The sequence below is a fragment of the Zootoca vivipara genome, chromosome 5 (genome assembly GCF_965207765.1).
Source record: "Zootoca vivipara chromosome 5, rZooViv2.hap1.1, whole genome shotgun sequence".
Classification (NCBI taxonomy): Eukaryota; Metazoa; Chordata; class Lepidosauria; order Squamata; family Lacertidae; genus Zootoca; species Zootoca vivipara.
This window is the reverse complement of record NC_142588.1, coordinates 92,519,868-92,543,714: the sequence shown is the minus strand read 5'-3', so window position 1 is coordinate 92,543,714 and position 23,847 is coordinate 92,519,868. Positions and strand designations below refer to the sequence as shown.

Here is a 23,847-nt window from a genome sequence, read left to right as displayed (position 1 = left end):
TCCCCTGTGGTTTTGCGTCATCCCATTTGAACCTTTCCTCCCTTCCCAATAAACAATGGCAAGAGGAAATGGTCCCTGCAGTGGATTTTTTTCCACCTCTTTACATCATAAAAGACCTACATGTGGCGATTCCTTGAAGGTTTTAATTGACTCCCCAGGGTGGCTTTGGAAGCAGGTGGAAAGAGCAAGCCAACACCTCTCTTGCACCCTCTTCACATAGGGCTATCCCTTATTAAGTGTATGGGGCTCTCCTGTGAAGGAATGAGAGCTGCCCTAAATTCTTTGAACCCCCTTCCAGCAAAGAAACAATTGCATCTCCGAACCAAGATTTTCTCCCAACCAACTAAAATCGTGCCACCTGAATTCGCCAGCCTCTGATGAAATTCCACCTGGAAATAGTAGCCGCAGCCGCAGCCTGAAAGTACCCCAGGGGATGGGCTCCTCTCTCCCCCTTCCTTGTGCGCCTCTTCCATAAGAGGTCTGGAGGGTGGCAACATGAGAACAGGGCCTTTTCTGTGGTGGCTCCCCGTTTATAGAATGCTCTCCCCAAGGAGGCTCACCTGGCGCCTTCATTACACATTATATTGTGATATTATGTTGCAAACTGCCCTGAGATCTACGGGTATAGGGTGGTGTGGCAATTGTAACAAATAATATAAAACAATAAAATAATAATACATCTTTAGACACCAGGCAAAAACATTTCTCTGTAACAAGGCTTTTGACTGATTTAACATTCTATGGCCTTTTAAATGGGTTTCCGGGAGGTGGGTTGCTGGTTTGTTTTTTGTTTCGTTCTCATTTTGTATTTTTACGTTGTGAACCACCCCTGTGTGATCTTTGGATGACGGGCGACGTACAAATTTAATATATAATAATAATAACTGCAAATTCCATTGGGACATCTGCCTTCCCCGATTATCCAGTGGATTACACGTAATCTCTGGATTTGCAGGGAAGAGCAGGTGGTGGCGGTTTCGAAAATCTGCCCGGGATGCGGAAGCCAAGCCGTGCAAAGCACCCCATTTTTGCAGATAGCATTGCAAAATCCATTTGGGAGAGTGGCCTCCGCTGCGTAACTCTCGGCCCACCACAAAATCTCCAGGAAACGGGAAAGGCTTGTGCTCCCAGCTGTTCTGCGGACTCCCATTTTCTCTTCTCCCCCAATTCTGCTCCTCCTTTGCACTGTTCCCAAGGGAATTTGTTGCCGCTTGTCTCTTCCCCGCAGCCACGGGGTGAGCTTGGCATGGTTGAAAGCTGCCTGTTCTCCTCCAGCGATTGCAAAAGAACGGTAGCCGACCAACGGATTTAACCTGGCATGGAATATGGCCCAGAGAGACAGCAAGACGAAGAGAGCAACAAGGTCCAGAACTTTGAGGATCGATCGGATCCAAACAGCGGCTCATGTTAGGGTGTCCGGTGTTGCACGATGCTTCAAAATTTATTTACCTGTTCCTCTTCCCCATTTTTATCCTCGGGACAACAACCCTGCAAGGTAGGTTAGGTTGAGAGGCAGTGACTGGCACCCAAGACCACACTCCGTGAACTTCATGGCCGAGGGGGGATTCGAACCCTGATCTCCCGGGTCATAGTCCGATGCACTTACCACTTTACCAGCAGCACCCTGGTGTGGCAGGAGAGGATGGGAAGGTGCCGCAGAAAGATTCAAGGGCAATCAAAGAAACATTTAAACACTTCAGAGTAGCATAGTATATATGTTTTAAAATATGTTTATTTGCAGAATATGGATAGATGTTTTTTCAAAGTGAGAGCAAGATGATCAAGTGATACTAAGGACAATCCTGAGGACATTTGAACAGAAGGCTGGAGAAGACTGATTTCTAATTATATTTTGGGAATGCTCTTATGTAGCTGTATTGTTTTATACTTTCTGGGTGTCCCACGATCCTATTATAAAAGAGTTGTGTTCTGAGTTATAAATCAAGCACTGCTGGGAGTTGTTTCTTTTCATTTCCTAATGTCTCATCAATATATTTTTTAAAAATCATGGTGGCACGAGCAATTTTTTATTCTGAAAGTGTGCCCTGCACTAACCACTACAGAACACTGTCCCTGGAAATTCTGGGCTGCTGTTTAGAGGATTTGCAAGCAGCACCAAGATCTGCTTCCCACACTGGAAAGAGTGATGGAGGACGTATGGCTGAGTCACAAACACCCTCTTTCCAGGCTTGAGTCGCAAGGGACCCCAAGGGTCATCTAGTCCAACCCCCTGCAATGCAAGAATCACAGCTAAAGCAACCCTGGGACATTCCTTCAAAACAGGCTTCACCTTCAGCTGGTCCCCTGTGGATGTTCTGGAATACAACTCCCAGCTGAACTAAAATTCCCAAGCAGTTCCCTCCAGATGTTTTGGACTAAAACTGCCAGCTGAACTAAAACTCCCAAGCAGTTTCCTCCAGATGTTTTGGACTAAAATTCCCAGGTGAACTAAAACTCCCAAGCAGTTTCCTCCAGATGTTCTAGATTACAACTCCCAGCTGAACTAAAACTCCCAAGCAGTTTCCTCCAGATGTTTTGGGCATCTGGAGAGCGCCAGCTCGGGGGAGGCCACAGTAAAACAAGAGACCTGTGGCGGCCAGCTCTCCCTTGTGCAGAAAGGAACGCTTGGCTTCCTAGCATTCTGCCTCCAAGGCTCTCCAGCCAAGGTCTCCCTTCCAGAGGCGTCTGCAGGGCAGGACAAGGCCTCTCTGCAGGGTGGGTGGGGAGCACTTTCTGGTGGGTTGGGGGTCGATTTTCCAGGGGATAATCCTGGGAACGGAAATGTGATGGGAGCAGCGCCCTCCCCTCCCCTCCTCCACTCTGCTGGCTGGATCTTTATTCGGCTTCCGCAAGGGTTGGGGATATTTTTAACTTGCATGGCAGGGCGAGCTGTAAACAGGAGGGGAGGCATCTCAGGCGGGCAGGGAGGGCTGGGTGGCAACCGTAACGCTGGAGATGGCAAACAAACAACGTACCTCACCTGCCTGCCTTGCCAGGCCTCCTCTGCTCTGACTCACCCACTCGAGTCTCATTCTTTCCTGGATCCTCATCCTGCCCTCAGCCCTCGTTCGTTCCCTCCTTCTCATCTGATTTTCTTGACATCCCGTTTCCCCCCCCCCTCTGCCAGCCTCCTCTTCCGCACCTGGCTCATCGCTAGAAAAAGCTGCACCTGGAATGTTTAATAGGCAGCGTGGCCTATTGCTGAGATTCCTGCATTGCAGGGGGTTGGACTAGATGACCCTTGGGTCCCTTCCAACTCTACAATGCTATAATTCTCTGCTTAGAGCACCGGATCTTTCTGGCACACTTTCCCCCCCACCCCAAATGTTAAAACTCTGGCAGACATAACAACTTCATGTGAGTCCCAGCACCTTTTTCTTCTAAAAAAAAGAGAATAGCACTGATGTTGATGTTTATTTATTTACATCCTGCCTTTTGCCCTGACAGGAACTCAAGGTGGCTTACAGTCAAGGTAAAGGTTTGGATAATATAAAAGGTAGCCTGGACCTAAGCCCCCGAGGTCTATAGGTCATAACCTGCACTTTTGATTGTGCCTGAAACAGAATGGTAACTGATGGAGCTCTTGTAGCAAGGAAGTCGTCTGCTCCCTAAAACCAGTCCCAGTTGACAGTCCGGCTGCAGCTCTTTGAGCCAGTGCATGTTTCTGAGCACTTTTCAGAGGATGTCACAGTAATCCAAATGGGATGAAATATAAGGTGTGTGTCGCGGCAGCCAAATCATAAAGTGCTGTTGGTGATTGTTGGCCAGACCCTCACTCTCTGCCTACCCTACCCTACAGGGTTGTTGTGAAGATAGAATGAGCAGGAAAATCACCACGGGGTCCTTGGGAGGAAAGGTGGGGTAGAAATCCAGCAAAGACAATACCATTGTTTAATTTCATCTCTTTTTTTTAATCGAAGTGGCTTACATGATTCTCCCGTTCCTCGTGCCGACTAGAACATGCGGAGGAACTTTCTGATGAGCTGTTTTGACAGTTGAACAGACTGCCTGAGAAAGTGGGGGACACTCATTCCTGCAAAGTTTTAAAGCGGAGGTTGGATGGCCACCTGTTGTGGATGCTTTAGCTGGGATTCCTGCATTGCAGGGGGTTGGACTGGATGACCCCTGGTCCCTTCCATCACAACAGTTCTGTGTACAGCCCAAACATACGCCATTCCATTTTTGCCATTCAGAATAAGTATTTTATTTTATTTTTTTACACTATTCGGCATGTAAATTCCAATCTACACATCTCTCTGCTCAGCTTGCTGGCAACATAGCTATCCTCTAGCAAGGCAGGTGCAATCTAAATTATTCAACCCCCATTGCAAACAGATGGGATTTATCTGAAAATGCATTTATTGTGCAGTCTCACTCTAAGTTGCATTTTTAGCTGAATTTGGGGGAACCACTTGAAGCATCCGTTGTGTCAAGCTATTTCCATTGCTTCTGTGTGATTTGCAAGCGGCTGAATTCTGTAAATTTTGATAATAAATCTGATTGGCAACGGGGGTTGAATGATTTCAATTGCAACCTAAGATGTCGCCTATAGCCCAGGCTTAGCCAGACTGGCTTTCGCAAAGGACCCTGGGATCTAGTCGGGGAGTTCTGCTTCGACAGAGCGGCTCTGGGACTGCGGGCCTCTCTTGGTTGCTTGCAGGGAGCACGATCTGGCTTTGCAACGGATGTTATGCTTGGATTTGGAAAGCCCAGGTCTCCGACAGCTTCCTTTAACTGCCAAGAATAGGTGGGACATCTCCAAGAAAAGCCCAGGGCCAAAGGCAAGTCAGAGAAGAGGAGAGAGATCTACTCTCTCCAGCTGGGTATCTCCAGCTGTCTTGGCAATTCTGCCCCATCCATCTCCTCCTTGGAGGCCTGCAAACCTCATCCTGCTTTCTCCAGCCTGAACTCCCAGGCTTTGCTGAGATTGTGGCTTGGTACCTCTGCAGCGGCCAGCTCCCTTGGCCTATAGAGCGAGTTCAGCACGAAACCCCAGAGTCGTCCGCGACTGGACCTAACGGTCAGGGGTACCTTTACCTTTACCTTACCTCTGCAGTGCATACTTTGAAATCCTCCTTTTGAGCTCCCCGCACCCCCTCCTCTGGCTTCCTTCTCTGCCTCTGTGGCCCAGCTCCCAGCACAGGGGGCCATCTGCTTGCAGGAAGGGCCAAGAACATTCAGGATGAAAACACACACACACACACACACACACACACACACACACACACACACACACCAGCAAAAGGCAGAACGGAGAAAGAACAGAGCCTGGAGAGGAGGGGAATATAATACTGTTGCACGCCACCCCAGGGGTTCCAGGAACGCTTACGCAGGGTCTGTGTTTCCTTTTGGAAATGAGGCACAGCGGAGACTCTGGGATATATGGTTCATTTACACCTACCGGTATATACAACCTGAGCCTGCGATGGAGGGTCTCCTAGCTTCGTGCTCCAAGAGGATATGGCGTCTCCCAGAACCGCAGCCTTGGATTCAAACAGAAACCAGGCAGAAAAACGCGACTGACCCTCTCCCTTGCTTGGTGTATTTTGCAGCCTGCAACATCACTGCAAACCGCCTGCCCCCCCATCCTAAATTATATGCTCTGCATCCCAAGAGTCTCTCTTTGGCATTTGCCATCTTTGCCTTCTCAATGGCTTTCTTAGTGAGGGAGGGTGGGTGGGTGACTCCAGAAGGAAGAAAGAATCAAAGAGGCTTCTCCAATGTGCTCTGGCTCCTTTCTTTGGCCCTACCCCGCCCCCTCCAGCCAGGTGGCGGGTCATAGGCCAAAACGCTCAGGTGGGTGGCCCCAGCCAGGTAAGCCCCACGCGGTGTCGCAAACCCCGCCCACCTGAAGGGAGGGGTGAGGGCGGATATTCTCTGAAGTCTCTCACTACACTCACCTCAAAGAGTGTTTGTTGTGGAGGAGGAAGGGAAAGGAGAATGTTAGCCGCTTTGAGACTCCTTCGGGTAGTGATAAAGCGGGATATCAAATCCAAACTCCTCCTCCTCCCCCTCCTCCTCCTCCTCCTCCTCCTCTTCTTCTTCTTCTTCTTCTTCTTCTTCTTCTTCTTCTTCTTCTTCTTCTTCTTCTTCTTCTTCTTCTTCTTCTTCTTCTTCTTCTTCTTCTTCTTCTTCTTCTTCTTCTTTGTATTTTGCCCTTGAAAAGGGACTCCAGGAAGTGCCCAGAGGCACTTTGCTGAGCTGATTTTTGGCCTTACCTAATCCCATAATCAGACCCACCCAGGTGACAGAGGATGCAAAGCCAGGACCTTATTGTTCTTTTCCTGTGGATACTCAGTAAGTTCCTCCCGGTACTTATCACACATTTACTTTTGCCCTGAACTATTACCCTTATGTTAATCTTGTTTACCAGTATGTTAACATTGTATGTACCTCCCCTTTTCTGACGTTTAGCTATGTAACAGTGATGTAGGAATGACGCTTTTGAAATGCATTATGGGATTCAGGTGGGAAGTTTTAAAAGTTCTTGTAACCCTGTTCTCAGGGTTCAGTCTTGGCTTGAACCTGCTGCTGATACTGCGCAGTAATAAACTTTGCTGTTTTGCTCCGGATGGTGGCTGGACTCCTTCCTTTACGTCCGCAGTGAACCCATACCTGCCGGAAGTAGCAGGCCGGAAGTAGCGCTGCCGCCATTTTGGAGCTGGGCGGAGCATACTCAGAAGTGACTTTTGATGCTGCTTTGCCCAGTTCCAAAATGGCCGTCGCGCCAGAAGTCGCACTGCAGCCATTTTGGAACTGGGCAGAGCAGCATTAAAAGTCGCTTCTGAGCATGCTCCGCCCAGTTCCAAAATGGCCACCGCGCCAGAATAAACCGGGAAAAAACAAAAAAAATCCGTTTTTTCAGCTAGGAACAGCTGGAAAAACGGGGATTTCCCAGGGAATACAGAAGACTTGGCAGCTATGAGTGAACTGCAGGCCCTTGCCTGATGAGCTAGGTGGCTGAGTAGCCTCACACCTAGATTTTTCCATAACATAGGAAATACTCTACGAACTGAAAACAGAGATGCTACGTGTTGCTTAGCCATCTGAATTTTTTTCTATAAAAACAATTTTTAAAAAAGTGCTCTAGGATGGCACAGAGGAGGGCGAACGAGCGGACCTGGCCTAGGGAGAGTCCCAAGGGCCACATCAAGAGGCCTGGGGGCCCAAATCAGTACCACCACCCACCCCCTAACCTCTGGATGAAACGTTGCAGCCCGATCCAGGAATGGCCGTTTGCTAAGACCGAGGAGATGGAAATCTGACGCTCGACTTTCTGAAACTTAATCTAAGCCGCAGCCTCTCCTGGGAGGGAAGCCAGAAGGGGTGTGCTTGGTGAAGCCAGGCCGGCTGATTACGCTAAAATGTTCCTTGTCTGAGTGGATTATGTGGAGTTAGCAACCAATTAGTAGAAGGTTTTTTGGAATAATTCCCGGTAGTTGGTTGGCCTGTCTGAGGCTCTTTGTGGTCCTGTTGTCTGGCTCTGGTGAGCCAGGTACTGGGAATGTCAGAAGCTAAGCAGATCCGGCTTCTGCTGGTCTGGACATTGTTTTTCATTCCCACTCCTTCACGGAGAGGTGGAAAATTCAGGGCACCCTCCTTCTTTTGAGGGGGAAAAGCACCGGAGACTCACAGTGGAGGGATTTGCAAATTGGCAGGCTGGGAAATCAGCACACAGGCCTTCCAGCACGGTTGCAAAACTACGGTAATTGGAGCAGGTAAAAAGAGAAATCCTCTACAATGGTGCAGAAGATTTGGGGACGCACTCTCAGGCCCAAGCCTAAATTCAGTGGGCAATTATTTGGTTTTTATTCATTTACTTCATAAAATTTATACGCCGCTTGGTTGTAAAGAAAACTACAACCTCAAAGCAGTTTGCAAGAAGGCAAAACAAAAAAATCAATAATAATAATAATAATAAATTTTTATTTATACCCCGCCCTCCCCAGTCAAAAACCGGGCTCAGGGCGGCTCACACCAACAAAACCACAATAAAACATAAAAACAATTAATTAAAATACAGATTAAAATACAGAATTAAAATTTAAAATGCAGCCTCATTTCAAGTAGTAAATCCAGGCCACGAGGGAGGAAAACACAGGGGTCAGGCTAAGTCCAACCCAAAGGCCAGGCGGAACAGCTCTGTCTTGCAGGCCCTGCGGAAAGATGACAAATCCCGCAGGGCCCTGGTCTCCTGTGAAAGAGCGTTCCACCAAATTGGGGCCAATACTGAAAAGGCCCTGGCCCTAATAGAGGCCAATCTAGCCACCTTATGGCTCGGGATCTCCAGAGTATTGTTGTTTGTGGACCTTAAGGTCCTCCGCGGGGCATACCAGGAGAGGCGGTCCCGTAGGTACGAGGGTCCCAAGCCGCATAGGGCTTTAAAGGTCAAAACCAGCACCTTAAACCTGATCCTGTACTCCACCGGGAGCCAGTGCAGCTGGTAAAGCACTGGATGAATGTGATCCCACGGCCGGGACCCCGTAAGGAGCCTCGCCGCGGCATTCTGCACCCGCTGGAGTTTCTGGGTCAGTTTTAAGGGCAGTCCCACGTAGAGCGAGTTACAATAATCAAGCCTGGAGGTGACCGTCGCATGGATCACTGTGGCCAGATCAGGGCGAGAGAGGTAAGGGACCAACTGCTTAATACGGCGGAGATGGAAAAATGCCACCTTTGCTGTGGATGCAACCTGCGCCTCCATGGAAAGGGAGGCGTCGAAGGTTACACCCAAACTCTTGACAGAAGGCGCTTATAACAGAGAGATTTATCCAGTGAATATAGGGACATCCCATTCTACATCGGAACGCTACTCCTGCATTTGATCTCGCGCCAAACGCATAGACTGTTTGGTATAACTGCACTGAGAATCACAGAACTGTAGAGTTGCAAGGGGGTCCTGAGGGTCATCTAGCCTAGCCCTCTGCATTGCAGGAATGTGGGGCTCGAACCCACGAACCTGAAATGAAGAGTCTCATGCTCTACCGACTGAGCTATCCCCGCTGTTACACAAGAACAACCTGCTGGATCCGGCCCGTGTCCCATCTATTCCAGCAGCCTGTTCTCACAGGGGCTGCGAAACCCGCAGGCAGGATTGGAGCACAGGGGTTTCCAGCAACCTGTCTGCGGAGGCAGGGCATAAGCCATCAGGGCTAGGAGCCATCAATAGCCCTCTCCTCCTTGAATTTGTCTATTTCTCTCTGTTATAAGAAAAAAACTGCTCCCTTTCCCTTATGGGGGGTATTCTGGAGCCCGGATAGAGTCCTTAAGTGGGTTCCCTATCAGTAGGAGAAAACGGAGGCCAACCAGAGTTATATTGACAAGCAAAGCGGCTAGTAAGCCTAATCTTTATTAAACTGTTGCAACAGGGTCCTCATTTGCCACATGCAGGAGGGAGAACCCTGAACAACGGGGGCAACCCCTTATATAGACTTTTGAAATTGCCCACCCTGTGGCCCAAGACCCCCACCCCCACCCTGGAAACAACATACCGGTACATGCATCAGAGAAGGTGGTGGTCTACAGCATAGATCCTGCTTGCCAGGGTACCCGATAATGGTCACTGATTGCATTAGCTGGGCAGCCTGGCCATTCTTTTGTGATGGTTAATACTTTAGGTCCCCAGTCCAGGTTACAGGCTCACCCTGTTCATATACAAATATACCCTTAATACAGGATTTACAAGCAAAAGGACAACCGGAGGGCTTTCTCCATTTGCCTCCCTTACTGCAGGGGAATATTTGAGGCCATTGGGAGAGTCAAAATGGCTCCAGGATCGCTCTGCCATGCTACTTCAGACACATGGTTCATATATTTAGATATGTGTGCATTTATGAATATTTATTCTATATTTGACACCTTAAAATTCTTATAACACTCTCTGAAAGCCATCTAGGTTGGTGGCAATCACTGCCTCCTGTGACCCTGAGTTCCATAGTTTCTCTATGCTCTGTGTGAAGAAGGGCTTTCTTTTATCTGTCCTGAATCTTCCAGCATTCAGCTTCACGTGGACATCCACAAGTTCTCGTGCTAGGGAGAAAAATATAGTTAGAGTGTCAGACTTGGGAGACCAGGGTTCGAATCCCCACTCGGCCATGAAGCTCTCACTGGGTGAGAGTCCCTGCCTCTCTTAGCCCAACCTCTCCCACAGGGTTGTTGTGGGGACTTTAATGAGGTGTTGGGAGAAAAAGGCAGGATAGAAATGCATCAGATTAAGTACCGGTAAATAGTTGCAGGCGGTAGAGCATTAGGCTCTTAATAATAGCAGTAATTTTATTCTTTATCCCCCGCCAACTCTAGGAAGCTTCCAACACATACAATAATAATAATAATAATAATAATAATAATAATAATAATAATAAATATCAAACATTATAAACCTCCCAATAGAGGACTGCCTTTAGATATCTTCTAAAAGCTGGGTAGTTCTATATCTCCTTGAATAATAAAAATCCTAATCTCAGGGTCGTGGATTTGAGACCCACATTGGGCAAAAGATTCCTGGGGTTGAGCTAGATGACCTTTGGTGGTCCCTTCATATATATTATTTTCAAAGAAAAAGAAGAAAGAAAAAAGAAAATAACCATACATAAAAAAACAGTGCATAATCCAAATATCGAGATTCTTCTGAATCTCCTGTCTTTCCCCCATCCCTTCCATGGGTACCTTTTGATTCTATTTTCAACTGCATATCCATATTTCTCCAATTTGCCATCTTCCTAACTTATCTGTACTTTCTGTTACATTACAAGTGTGTTTAAAACCCTGCTAATGTTTTGGCCTGCTCACAATGATTTTGTATATACATTGATGCTTTTGAATTTTGGTGCTGGAGGAGACTCTTGAGAGTCCCGTGGACTGCAAGAAGATCAAACCTATCCATTCTGAAGCAAATCGGCCCTGAGTGCTCACTGGAAGGACAGATCCTGAAGCCGAGGCTCCAATACTTTGGCCACCTCATGAGAAGAGAAGACTCCCTGGAAAAGACCCTCATGTTTTGGGAAAGATGGAGGGCACTAGGAAAAGGGGACAACAGAGGATGAGATGGTTGGACAGTGTTCTCGAAGCTACGAACATGAGTTTGACCAAACTGCGGGAGGCAGTGCAAGACAGGAGTGCCTGGCGTGCTCTGGTCCATGGGGTCACGAAGAGTCGGACACGACTAAACGACTAAACAACAACAACAACAATACATTACAAACATTTCCCATTCTTTTATATATATATAAATTTCTCGTCTTCTCGATTCCCAAGCTTCCCAGTTCATTTTGCCATCTCGGCAGAGTCCATCACCTTGGTTTGCCACTCTTCTTTGCTCGGTGGCCCCTTCCGACTCTACGAGTCTGTGATTCTGAGAGCGAGAGAGTTAGCAGGCATGCTCCTTCCATGCACAACCCCGTTTGTTGGTGAGGGCGTGCACCACCCTGTGAGTCACAGCTCTCCTGAGTAGGAGCCTTTGGGGGGGGCAGTCCTTTGCACATGTGTGGGTCTCTCTGTGTTACCACACAGAGGCAGGCGTTGTTCTCCCTGAAACAAGCGGCTTCTGTTGTCGCCTCGGGTGCTTTCCCCCCGCCTCCCGACAAAACAGCTCCTTGGCAGCCGGAGAGCTGTAATAGTTTCGAATGAGACAAGGGTGCGGCCAGCAGCGAGACACGGCTGGCTTTCGCCGTCTCTGGCTTGGCACCAGAAGAGCCCGGCGAGGGAGGGCCGTCCCCGCCCCACAAGCTCCTGGGTTTAAATATAGCATGGCTGCTCCACCTCTACTTGCTAGGCCAGACTAAAGACAGGAGCATACATAGAAGAACATACAGTTGCATTTGGAATTATTCAGCCCCCATGGCCAGCCAGGTTCGTTCCCAAATTGTACAGACTTTCAGCTGTTTGCAAATCACACAAGAGCAATGGAAATAGCTTCACACAACGGATGCTTCAAGCGGTTCCCCCAAATTTGGCTGAAAACGCAACCAAGAGGGAGACTGGAGAAGCCAGTCTAAGTTGCATTTTCAGCTGAATGTCGCCTGATTTGCAATGGGGGTTGTAGGAAGAGCCTGCCGGATCAGGCCCATGGCCCATCTAGTCCAGCATCCTGTTCTCACAGGGGCCAATCTGTGCAAAACCTGCAAGCAGGATTCGAACACAAGAGCGACCCTCTCCTCCTCCTGCGGTTTCCAGCAACTGGGATTCAGAAGCATCGCTGCCTCCAGCTGTGGAGACAGAACAGGGCTAACAGGGCCGGCCCTACAGCCAGGCTGGGTGGTGCAGGGCGCCAGGGCACCCGGCCGCCAGGGCGCCGCCACGCTGAGCCCACTTGCGCGCCGCGCAGCTTTGCCCGCCCACCATGCTGGGAAACGGGGCAGGGCGGGGGCACCGGAGGGATCCGTCGCACCACGGCGCCAGGGCGCCAGATATGCTTAAGATGGCCCTGAGGGCTAATAGGCACCTGTAGCCTTTTCCTCCACAAATTTGTCTAATCCTCTTTTAAGGTCGTCCAGGCTGGTGGCCATCACTGCCTCCTGTGGCAGGGAGTTCCACAGTCCATCCTTTTCTCTGTCCTGAATCTTTGCTGGACACCCACCAGTTCTGGCATTAACAAGAGAGGGAGAAAAAAAATTCTCCGTCTGCGTTCTCCATACGGTGGAGGATAATTTGTATAAACTTCCATCCTGTTGTCTCTTACCTTTCCTCGGAACCCAAAAGTCCTGAATGCTGCAACCTGAGTTGCTCTCTAATTCCTGGATCATTTTGGATGCCCTTTTCAGAAACTTTTCCAGCTCTACAATAAGCTGAGATTCCACTCTCTTTGGGTATCAGTGGGAGGAGGGCAGCCATGGGCATCTTGGTGCTGGCCTTGTGTGTGTTATTCAATAAACCATAACCCCCAAATTCACAGATTTCATTTAAAAATACCGTCAGACCTCGGGTTGTGAACGTGATCTGTCCAGGAGGCATGTTCGCAACCCACAGCGTTTGCAACCCGTGACGCGATTTGGCGCTTCTGCGCATGATGTCATGTTGTGCTTCTGCGCATGCGCGAGTGCTGAAACCTGGAAGTAACCCATTCCGGTTCCTCCGGGTTTGGCCCACAGCATTCGCACCCCAAGGTATGACTGTAAAAGCAAGTGGAGGGGTTTACACACTCCCCTTATTCAGGGGTGTATGAAGGGTGTGTGGGGTGTGCGGTCCACACCGGGTATCATCCTTGAGGGGGGTGACAAAATGGCACACCACTGGGGGGGCGGGGGGGCACTTACCGTGGGGCCTGGCCTGCATTGCGCCCGAGTCACGCATCTCTCCTGGGAGTGACACGGTGGCTCAGGGCCCTGTGCTGCCCGAAATGGCAGCGTGGGGCTTGCGTCCGCCAGGCGGACTCTGTGGGCAGCTTGCCATGGTGCCCCCATGGGCAGATTGCTACGGCACCCCCATGGGCGGATCACCATGGTGATCTAGAGCTATCTGGAGGTATCCTATAGTTTCTGACAAAATACCGTGTTTTGGTGCAGTTTCCCCCGCAAACCGACTTCAATATGGACTGAGGAAAAGACTCGCACTGCATTTTCAGGCAGTACTTGTGTGCGCAGGCTAATGCCACCAATAAAACGCACATCGTAGCTTTAAACGTGATTTTAGTAAACTTGGCAGCCCTAACAAGCAGAAGCACTAGACCCAACTTGTGAGGTTGGCAACCCAGTGAGTATGAGAGCTAAATGCTGAGCGTTCATTCTGATTTTTTAAGGGTGGGGAGGGCAGATGACGTTGCGTCAAGGTAATTTGCTGGTATGCAATTGAATCCTCCACCCCCCCCCCAAAAAAAAACACAACCATCTGGAATTGCCCTCCATGGTTTGGAAAGGTCCAATGTTTCTTTCCTCAAATTTCCCCAGCTTTTTAAATATTTCTGACATATTCTAATGACATTCTGTTATACTACATAAATGCCTGACGTGCAATTGTATGCCATTAAATGTGCTAAATGCTAATTGTCGGGTTACAGTTTTTATGCAATTTTCCCGCAGAGGACCTGTTGTTGGTGCAGAAGGAACTCATGTGGGCATGTCAGAGAGCTGGGAAATGTGCAAGTCTGACCTTTTAGATACACCTAGAGATTTTTTTTGGGGGGGGGGAGAGAGAATTGGTTTTGTTTGCATTTCAGTGAGAAACTCTCTCATTCACACCTCAGGATCTGAAACCGAAACTAGCACTTCTCTGAATTGGGCAGCGCGGTTCTCCAACCAAGCAATGCGTACAAAAACATACACAGTGGCGAAAAGAGCGTCTACAAATGGGCGCATCCCTTTCAAAAATGCACATAGCAGTTTTTTAAACCTTGCATTCCAAAAATGTGCTTATTAGGAGAATTTTGCTCGGAAATGCTGCTGAATTCCCACGAGGATTTTAAAGCAAGTTGCACGCTGGAGAACAGACTTCAAGATTGAAACCGAACAAAATTAAGAGATTTGCCCCTCCCTCCCTCCCTGGTTCAACCCCAAGGGCCCAACCTTCCTTCCTTCCTTCCTGCCAGCCTGCCTTGGGCTTGGCCTTTGCGTCACCCCTGCCCACATCCTGAAGCGGTTTGGGTCACAAGAGTCAGTTTCAGCGGAGAAATCTATAAATGCTTACCCAGCTCTTGTGCCAGATGCCTTCGGTTAGCTGGCAAGGCTCCCCAAAGGCCATGAATTTATTTACAGGGGCATATCAAGGGGGGGGGGAATGGCCCCATGGGGCTTTTGCCCCAGGCGCAAAACTGTTACCTTCTTTGTGACCTCCAGGGTGGTGTCAGTGTGCCGGCAGGGCCGTCTCAAGCATGTCGGGCACCCTGGCACCATGGTGCGGAGATCGCTCCGGTGCCCCCGCCCTGGTGGGCAGGCGTAGCGCGCAGCACAGCTTCCGTGCGGTGCCCCCCTGCCGGCCCAGCGCCCTGGCGCCTCGCACCACCCAGCCTACCCCTAGAGCCGGCCCTGTGTGCAGGAAGGAGTAAAGGCAAGTTACAGGGGCTACTAGCATCATAGCCTAAATCAGGCATCCCCAAACTGCAGCCCTCCAGATGTTTTGGCCTACAACTTCCATGATCCCTAGCTAACAGGACCAGTGATCGGGGAAGATGGGAATTGCAGTCCAAAACATCTGGAGGGCCAAAGTTTGAGGATGCCTGGCCTAAATTCTTCTCTTGCAGTCCTGGCTTAATTCCAAGCCGGGAATACAAAGGGTCTTTATTTCAATCTGGGACCAGAAAAAGTGTCCTTAAAAGCCTGGTCACGATTCTTTCCTTTGAACTGGAATCGTCTGGCATCATTATAATGTAGGAGATATTCTATTTAGTCCCCGTTTAAAGGCGAGCCTACATGTACCGGTAACCTGCACTTTCTGAAACAATATTCACACCGAAATGCAGCCGTCCTTCAAAACCGATGCTTCTCTGAATTTTGCAACACGGTTTTTTCCAGACAGGTGATGGGTGACAAAAATGTACATAGCGCTCGTAGTGAGATATGTGCATATCAAGGAGAAATTTGCTGAAGGCTTTTCACAAGAACAAAGAAAGGAACAAGCTTGGTAATGTGTGAAAATGTGGAGAACTTAACTGAAGGCTGAAATAAATGAGAAGTGAGAGAAACCCAAATTGACAGGTTTGCCTTTTCCAACCGCCTGTCAAAGTAACCCACTGAATACAGATGCTTGGAGGAAAATTAATGATGAACCCCCCCAAATTGGGATCCTCTTCAAACCTGTGCCAAAGTTTTGCAGGGTTTTTGTTTAGTTGAGTTTAGTTTTTGCAGCAAACAACAAGGTCTGGCTTGCTCCAGTTGGGAGCCTCTCCTGCAGGGCACCTGCGGCAGATGATTAAAAGAGATGGATTGTGCAAGACAAAAAGGGGCATTTTTCCTGATCCAACCAGGAAGCAATGAGGACGTGCGATCTCCATGCTGCAGACCTAAGAGCTCTCCAGCATGCTCCACTCTGGTGCTACATTTGGCGCTTTTTTGCACATTCTCAGAAACCACAGGACGAGGCCTCGTTGCGGCCCAGCATCCAATGGCTGCTGCACTTAGAAAGAGGAAGGAGCAGTTGGCATTCCATCTCTGCCGCCGCCACCCGTGTGCTTGGCCACAGGCCCAGTGACAAGAAGACGCCCACACACCGTCCGCCTTGGCTCTGGTAGCGGATGATCAATATCTGTGCTGCCTGGCTCGTCTCATGACTGAGCAGAGTGGTGCATTGCAGTTTCCCCTCGTTGATGGGGAGAGAAAGATGGGCGATGAGTGGGCTGGGGAAAACCAGATTCTAAGTTAAAGGGGGGATCTACAGCCTTGAGGAACCCGTGGTGGTTTCATGTGGTGTTTTCAAAAGGCTAAAGGGAACGTGATCAGCAATCCGTGGTTGCACGAGATCCCAGGTTCTTTGCATGTGCATAACCCAGATGCAACCAAAGATACACAGCAGTTTTCTGAGTGGTGCAAGCAGCATCTTAGAATCTTAACCAGGTTACAAAATTCAGATGCAATTAATTGGTTCTGCTGTGCAGAGTGTAGGATAAGGGCTTAATATTGTTCTTGTCATTTAGTCATTTAGTTGTGTCCGACTCTTCGTGACCCCATGGACCATAGCATGCCAGGCACTCCTGTCTTGCACTGCCTCCCGCAGTTTGATCAAACTCATGTTCGTAGCTTCGAGAACACTGTCCAACCATCTTGTCCTCTGTCGTCCCCTTCTCCTTGTGCCCTCAATCTTTCCCAACATCAAGGTCTTTTCCAGGGACTCTTCTCTTCTCATGAGGTGGCCAAAGTATTGGAGCCTCAGCTTCACGATCTGTCTCAGCTTCACGATTTGGAGGTCTTTAACCAGAGGCTTGACAGGCATATGTCAAGAATGCTTTGGCGTTTCCTGCTCGGCAGGGGGTTGGACTGGATGGCCCTTGTAGTCTCTTCCAACTCTACGATTCTATGATTCTATGTCCTTCCAGTGAGCACTCGGGGCTGATTTCCTTCAGAATGGATAGGTTTGATCTTCTTGCAGTCCATGGGACTCTCAAGAGTCTCCTCCAGCACCCTTCATGGTGCTGAAGGGCTTAATATTAGACAATGCTAACCAGAGCTCAAGTCAAGGACTGCTTGGAATATCACAACTCTACACAACTGGCTTATCCACACTTGCATTTTCTCCTCTCTTTCCAGGCATGGTCCGTGATTTAAAGCTCTATGTCGAAGGGCTCTTTTTTGCTCCAGAACTTTTCTCTGCAAAAACCTGCTCAATCTGCTGGAAACCCGAATTGATATTTGCTTCCCATAGGCATCTGGTTGGCCACTGTGAGAACAGGATGCTGAGCTTGTTGGGCCACAGGCCTCATCCAGCAGGCTCTTCATATGTTCTCAATCTGATTTGGAGCTCTTGCAAAACCAATCCACTTTCTCCAAAAGGCTGGATATTTTGTGATAAGGAAAGTGGCAGCAAAAATATAGCAAAAAGTGTGGGATAACGCTTGCTTGATGTGACGTCGTCTAGTCTCGCCACAAGCAAATCAGGATGAGTCCTTCCTGTAGCGCCTCCATAATTATTTGCATTCATGGTGGTACCAGGGCGGTTATACACAATCCTGCTTTCAATACTGTTCACACCTGCAAAAGTTTTGGAACGGTCACGTTGCTTCAACTAAATCACCCACATTTGGAAGCATCCATGAATCCAAGGACAACATCCCCTGACTTTGGCCTCCTGCTTCTCTCCACCTGGGCGTAGAATTGCTGGTTTTACGAGGAGAGGAGAAGCAGAAGGCAACTGTGTGTTTGTGTGAGGGAGGAAGAGGAAGTGCATGTGAACACCAGTCACCAGGAGAGGAAGGGAAGTAGAATGCAAAGGCCAGGTGTTTTTTTTTTGAGGGGGGGGGAGGGACCCAGGCAGTGAGATCTTCCTCCCACAAAACTGCTAGCGTCTCCAGGCAACAGTTGCACACACCCCCCGCCCGCCCCGGGGCACCTGGCAGATGCTCAAGGATTTTTAATGTCTATATAACTTGCTTTCTGCAAAGAGTGCTTTCTGGAAACGATGCAAGCCTTTTATCTGGGCAAACACTTTGTGGTCAAGAATGAGCAGAGGCTTCCAAGAGAGTGATATGCAACAGCAGAGATTTCTAAAACTGCAGCCAGGCACGCACCGCGGTGGCTCTTGAGGAATCACCCCACTGAAGGATATCACAGTAAATTCTCCAAAAAAAAAGTACAGTCGACACCCACATGGGTCCATGAAGCGTCCTGCTTCTAACAAGGCTGAAGGTTGGCTGAAGGCTGGCTGCACTGCTGTGGGGGGGGGGTCAAGCCCCTCTTGAAATGACCAAGCTGTAAGATCTGGACTCCCTCCATGCAGACTGAAGGTGTAAATAGGTGAATAAACCATTTTTTTCCTTAAAGCTACGACAGTCTCCACCACGTCTCAAATCTCCAAAGGAACACAGACTCTGGGCAAGTGTCTGGTACCCCAGGGATTCTTGCTATTGCTCAGCAGAGAGAGGCTAGCACCTGACTTTTGTAGCAATTATCAAATAGTTGCAGTCCAATGTTTTGTGTGTCACCTTCCCGTGTTTTTCTCAGGTTGGACTTGGGGCAGTGTGTTTCGGCAACAAAAGCAGGGCCGTCTTAAGTGCCCCTGGCGCCATGGAGCAACGGATGAGTGGGTGGGTGGGCGCAGCGTGGCTGCCACAGGCGTTGCTGCGCGGCGGGCGGGCAGGCACAGCGCGGTTGCCGTGGGCGCAGCTGCGCGGCGGACCAGCCGGCCAACGGGCGGGCGCAGTTCGCGGCGCCCTCCTGGCGGGCCGACGCTGTGGTGCCCTACGCCACCCAGCCTGGCCGTAGGGCTGGCCCTGAACAAAACGGAACCCTGGTTGATCGTTTACTGGATCTCGCTTACTGGATCGAGCAGAGCGGAGTTTGCTGGTTGGGTCCAGAGTGTGGTTAATGCTTCCCTGCATGAGTGGGTGTTCCCTGCTGCCTTGAATGAGGCAGTGATGCAGCCGTTCTTAAAGAAACCAGCTCTGGGCCCTTTGGATTGGAATAACTATTGACCCGTTGCAAATACCACCATCTTGAGGAAGATGGTGGAGAGGGTTGTGGTTGTGCAGCTGCAAGCATTTTTGGAGCACACAGATTATTTAGCTCCATTCCAATCTGGGTTCGAGCTCAGTTGGTAGAGCATGGGACTCTTAATCTCAGGGTCGTGGGTTTGAACACCACCTTGGACAAAAAAAATATCCTGCTTTGAAGGGGGTTGGACTAGATGACCCTTGGGATCCCTTCCAACTCTACAATTCTATGATTCATTTCTGGCCGTGGAACTGAGTTGCCCTTGTTCGCCCTGATAGATAATATTTGCATCCAGTGGTCTCACTCCTTTTCCTGCTGAAAAGGAAAAGTGCCACTCACATAGGGAACAACTGGATGGGATTTGAGACACACACACACCACCGCCACTGGAAACAAATCCCGGGCTCTCACATCATCTGCCAGCATCACATAGCACCTGCATCTCTGTGCACTGTTTCTTTCTTGGGTATTTAGCACGATGAAGAGTTCTGTGTGCCTCGGAAGCCTGCACTTTTAAACACCAATGGGCTGAAATGAAGATTTCTTTGCACTGGCTTTGTGCAACCCACAACCCACAGCAAATTTTATTGGCTGTAGGTTCTTAGGATGTGCATATGCAACCAAGGGGGCAAAATGCATCGTGTTGCTTAAAAATTATGCTGTACACGCAATGTAGAATTTCCTATGCAGAACTGCTCTCTGCATTGAATTGCTATTATAGTAAGCGGTATAGGTTTTTCAATGAATGAACGAATGAATACAACATCCCTGAAGGAAATGTGCTGTGTCTGAAGTCACCTGTTAGGAATTCTTCAGCTGAGATTCCTGCATTAAAGGGGGTTGGGCTAGATGACCCTTAGGGGTCCCTTCCAACTCTACAATTCTATGATTTCCTCTTTCATGGGGCGCACATTGCTACAGACCTGAACTGCTGCTGCTGCTACTGATTGTCACTATCACGTCATTTGCCATCATGATTTATACTTAATCTCACCTTGTGAAGTGCAAACGCATGGCAAGTAAACATCTGATATATGTGTAATAAATACTTTGTACCTATGTGACCCACACATGTGTCATTTTAATGGGCTGTACCCAGGGGCACTGGACTTCTGTGTGCACCCCTGAGATCTCTCAAAAGCAGCTCTGGAGGATTGCGGTACCCTCTGGAGCAGATTTTGTGGCTCATAGGAGAAGGAGAAGAAGTGGAAGTTCCATTGCAGCCGTGGAACCCTGCTGGTAAATAATTATTATGATGGTGACACATCTATACTGGCTTGGTCATGTCCACAGACTGGAAGATGGCAGGACCTCAAAGGATGTGATCTACAGGGAACCGGCTTCAAGCACCAGGCCATGTGAGAATCCCTTGCAGACGACCGCAGTGCCTGGAGACAGACAGGTCATGTATTCACAGTAATGACCAGAGGAGGGATGACCACTGGAGGAGCACAGAGAGAAGAAACGCCATGGTGCATCTGCAGGAGCAAAACCGGATGCCTTTGCCTGCCCCAGCTGCAACAAAACATGTCTCTCCCATATCAGTCTCGACAGCCACAGCAGGCGTTGTAACTCTCAAACAGTTTGACTTCATACCCAAAGGCACACGCCTCCATTGTCGCCCAAGACACTGGGATAGCTCAGTTGGTGGAGCGTCTCACTCTCAGGGTTGTGAGTTCTAGCCGAGGTTGGGCAAAAGATTTCCGCATTGCAGGGGCTTGGGCTAGAATGATGACCCTCATGGAACTCGACAATTCCATGATTCTATGAGACAGGCAGATGCCAACCGATCTATTTTTGTCCCCAACGAACCCAGGGGACCTGTGCCAAAATGTACAGTTTAAAATAAAACAGAAACGTATTTTAAACAGTTAAAAAACACCAAAGCATAGTTACAAGCAATTGGGCACCTAAAAACACATATAGATATATTTGTTATATGTGGTCCATAGCTCAGGGAAGGTCTTCGATTCAATCCCAGGCAGGGCCGGGAGAGACCTCTGACTGAAAACTTGGAGAGCTGCTGCCAGTCAGTGTAGGGCAATACTGAGCTAGATGGAGCAGCTGTCTTGACTCGGCTCTGTATGCTCGCTTGCAACGGGTCTGCCTATCACAAGGTGGCAGCATTCAGCCACAATTCATATTTCCAGCTCAGATCTCTTGCTTTTTCGGGGACTCCCACCTGTGCTGTTCTTTTAAGCTGGGTGGAGGCAGCTGTGTCAAAACGAAGAAGTTCCCAGAAGGAACAGGAAATCTCCAAGGATGAGAGGCAGAGGAACAGTGAAGGAGCCGCAGTGCGCGGCTGCAGTGCGCCCCGTGAAATTATAATGTTCAATCCACTGCACCAGAGCAAAGCAGCACCTCTCCATGCACACCCTGTGACGCACTGTACAACGGTGCCATGCGGTCACCTGGAACAGCAACCTCTGGACTCCCAGGCAGCTCGACTTGGCTTGCCACCACGGAAGACTTGCAGGGAGTCACGGCGGATGCGCTCCATGCCTCAAACCTGTTCGACAAGCTGAGCTGGATGTGCCACTGAAGGCGCTCCCTTTACGCTGGGCTGGCACACCGGGAAGCAAGCGCGCATGCCAAATACGCTCATGCGCATGGGGATGCCAAGGCGTCAGATGCCAGGATCCTGCTCCCAGCCTCGGAGAGAGGAGGAAGGAGAGAAGGCCGAGAGGCAAGGCGTTGGGAGGGAAAGAGGGCAACACAAGGCGCCCTTCTCACACGGGTTCTCCTCGAGGCGAGACAGGAAACAGGTTGAGCTGCTCTGCCGAACTGGGTGGCAGAGCTCCAAGGGGCCAGGGGTCAGGAAATAATGGGGGGGGGGGAGGAAAAAGGGTGGGCGAAATAGGGCCTACCTAGACTCAAGGTGCACTGTTATGATGTTTACAGGCCAGCTTCCTTCCAAGGTCCAGACCAGGCATCCCCAAACTTCGGCCCTCCAGATGTTTTGGACTACAATTCCCATCTTCCCCGACCACTGGTCCTGTTAGCTAGGAACCATGGGAGTTGTAGGCCAAAACACCTGGAGGGCTGTAGGTTGGGGATGCCTGGTCAAGACAGTGTATGTACTTTATCCTCATAACAACCCTGCGAGGGAGGCAGAAGATCACCCAAGCGGGCTTCACGACTGAGTGGGGATTTGAACGCTGGCCTCCCGAGCCTGGCACTCTAACCACTGCACAACCGCTGTCTTTCCTCAGCGTCCATAAACGTTCGAGTGCAGTCAGCAAAGTCTCCGGTTGTTTGGGAACCCAAAGGCCTCAAGGGGCGGGTCAAGATGGCACAATTTCACCCCATTCCACACCCAGAGGCCAAGTGGAATAGCCACAGAATTGTACTTCAAACATTGGCGAGGGGCGAGCACTCTCTGCTGAACCCAAGGCAGCTGACCAGATTGGGGGAGCGCAGGAGAGGCCGTGTGGCAACTGAGGGGGCCTAGCTGGGGCGCGAGTGCAGGAGGAATAGTTAGGGGCCGCAGTCGCCCTGCCAGCTTCTGCCGCCTGAGGCGGTTCGCTCATTTTGCCCAATAGTGGGGCCAGCCCTGTCAGTGGGCGCCCTCGCAATCCACCCACTCCCTTCCACAGGCCCTGCACCAATGAAGGCAGGCAAGCAAGTGGGCTTGCCCTTCTTGGGCACTGCCATTTTTCATTTTTTTTTAAATCTCAACAATAAAATTCCACAGCAGAATGGACCTCTGGTGGGTGGGTGAAAAGAGGACCCCAGGAAGCCTGGATTGCAAATGGATTGCTCCAAAAACTCTTTGGAAGCTAAATTACTCTGCTATATGTATATGAAGCCACGTGAAGACCTTAAATAAGTGCTGTTGAACATACACCGATTTCCAAGAGGCTTCAGTGGTTCCAGATGCTTACACAGGCTTGGTTGCAAGAATAATAGAATTGTAGAGTGGGGAGGTACCCCCAAGGGTCATCTAGTCCAACCCCCTGAAATGCAGGAATCTCTGCTCAAGCATCCATGACAGACGGCCATCCAACCACTGTTTAAAAACCTCCAAGAAAGGAGACTCCACCACTCTTGTGGGAGTCTGTTCCACTGCTGAACAGCTCTTACTGTCAGACAGTTCCTCCAAATGTTTAGTCGGAATCTCCTTTCTTGTAACTGGAAGCCACAGGTTCGAGTCCTACCCTCCAGAGCAGGAGAAAACAAGCTTTCTCCCTCCTCCATGTGACAGCCCTTTAGATATCTGAAGATGTCTATCATATCTCTTCTGAGTCTCCTCTTTTCCAGGCTAAACATACCCAGCTCCTTCAACCGTTCCTCATCAGGCTTGGTTTCCAGACCATCTTGGTTGCCCTCCTCTGTACACATTCCAATTTGCCAATACTGTACTGTATCCTTAAATGGTGGTGCCCAGAATTGGATGCAGAATTGGTTTCCTTGGACTGGAAGGCACTGGAGACTGTGGGGGACTTTAGGATACATGGTTTCATTTTCACAGCATCAACACTCCCAGCAGATTTTGCTTCCCAATTAGGTTTGGGGGGCAGTGAGAGGTCCCCAAAGCCATAGCCTTTGATTCTGTGCACAGAAAAAAAAGATAAGGCCCTGTATCTCTTTCCAGCTTCTGCCAAGACTTAAAAAGCCTAGTTCCTGGCCTATTGTTCTGCATGACATCCAGCCAGGGGGACAGCAAGGAGAATCACATCTTCTGAAAGAGCCTCACCAGCTTTTTAGACATGTAAATGGAGTGCATACAGGCCCAGCAGTCCTTCCTACTGCAAACTACAGTACAATCCTGAAGATGCAAAAT

The 23,847-nt window shown here is 49.5% G+C and overlaps 2 long non-coding RNA genes across 2 annotated transcripts; one reads left to right on the top strand and one right to left on the bottom strand.

The window, feature by feature from the left end:
* The first annotated feature begins 165 nt into the window (after positions 1–165).
* Positions 166–4,208, top strand: LOC148685791 (uncharacterized). Its single transcript, XR_015949926.1, has 2 exons — positions 166–1,495; positions 3,921–4,208. It is a non-coding gene; the product is annotated as an uncharacterized LOC148685791 (long non-coding RNA).
* On the bottom strand, positions 846–3,349 carry LOC148685792 (uncharacterized). The gene is made up of 2 exons (XR_015949928.1): positions 2,976–3,349; positions 846–1,624 (listed from the first exon to the last, which is right to left on the bottom strand). It is a non-coding gene; the product is annotated as an uncharacterized LOC148685792 (long non-coding RNA).
* Positions 4,209–23,847: the final 19,639 nt, after the last annotated feature.